Source organism: Elephantulus edwardii, unplaced genomic scaffold, assembly GCF_000299155.1.
Source record: "Elephantulus edwardii isolate Elephantulus edwardi_28Jun2011 unplaced genomic scaffold, EleEdw1.0 scaffold00362, whole genome shotgun sequence".
Taxonomy (NCBI): domain Eukaryota; kingdom Metazoa; phylum Chordata; class Mammalia; order Macroscelidea; family Macroscelididae; genus Elephantulus; species Elephantulus edwardii.
In genome coordinates, this window is record NW_006400112.1 from 1,163,555 (window position 1) to 1,164,914 (window position 1,360).

Below are 1,360 nucleotides of genomic sequence, written 5' to 3' on the forward strand. Positions count from 1 at the left end.
CTTTGAGCTGTGGTGCTGGAGAAGAGTGTTGAATATACCATGGACTGCTAGGAGAACAAACAGGTTTGTCCTGGAGAGGGTGAAACCGGGCTGCTCCTTGGAGGCAAGGATTCTGAAGCTTTGTCTGTTTGGGAAGGTGGAGGGACAGCACAACAGAGGAAGACCTTTGACGGGATGGATCGATTCATTTACTGGGCTAATGGGTGTAGGTGTGTCAGAGACAGTAAGGTGGGCATAGGATAGATAGAGCAGGGCTTAGGGCTCTTGTGCATAGGGTCGCTATGAGTCGCAAGTGACTCAACGGCACATAACAACAAACAACAAGTTGTGTGGTTAACTATTTGTACCACCCAGGAACTGTATGAGAGATCACTGATAGCTTAATAAAGTGTTAAAATTGGTGAATGATTTATTCTTCTGATGAACTGGAGCAGATTTGACCAAGAACTATCAATAAGGTTATGTTGTTCATATTTCTCATGTGCATCAAAGTAGTAAATGATTAATTGAGCACTGTTAAAATGCTATATTCCTGGAGAAAGACTTAGTGAATAAAACAGAGTCAGTGACAAAGAAGATGAATTGACACAGTTAAGAAGCTGCAGCTGTGGACTTTAAGACCAGCAGAGATTGTGAGAATTGCGTAGCATTTTCTGTAGCCACTTACAGTGTACTTACAGTGTAGACACTGTAAGACCAACTTGATGGCACCTAACAGCCATAATAATATAATACCATACTGAATTCCGGGAACAGTAAGAGTTATGTATATAATATTCAGATCATTAAAATGCTAATACTAAGCAGAATAGAATTAATACTAATCTTTTTTGCCCATAAATTTCATAATACGGGAACATAAAGGATATGTTTTCTATTTAATCAAATTATTTTAAAAATACAAAAATATTTATTAATAAATACACATACATAAAAACTGATACAAGTAAGAATATCAAGGAAAGACTATGGATGATTCAGTCAACAAATTCTTCATTTAATGGGTAAGGAGTTTCACTGCCAGCTGAAAGACAGCTGATTCAAATCCAACAGCCAGCCACTCCTGAGGAGAAAGATGGGAAGTTTCCTCCCATGCAATTTACAGCCTTCAAAAACCCACTAGAGTTTTCTAAGCTATCAGTTCTAACAAACAGCAATTAGAGTTATTAACAATAACTGGGGGGGGATGACACATGGTTCCTGCCGTTCTGGCATTTAGTCTATAAGGAGCCCTCATCAATCAGCTGCTGACATGAGGGTTGGCTTTTTTTTTTTTTTAAATTAAATTTTATTAGTTTTAATGAACATTTACAGAGATTTGGGGTTTTCATTCATTCATTGTTGCACTGTTTTCTCCACC

General features: G+C 37.9%; 1 protein-coding gene across 1 annotated transcript in view; it reads left to right on the forward strand.

The window, feature by feature from the left end:
- AKAP10 (A kinase (PRKA) anchor protein 10) overlaps positions 1-1,360 on the forward strand; it is a 194,015-nt gene that overhangs the window by 141,708 nt on the left and 50,947 nt on the right. The gene's annotated exons all lie outside the window — the stretch shown is intronic.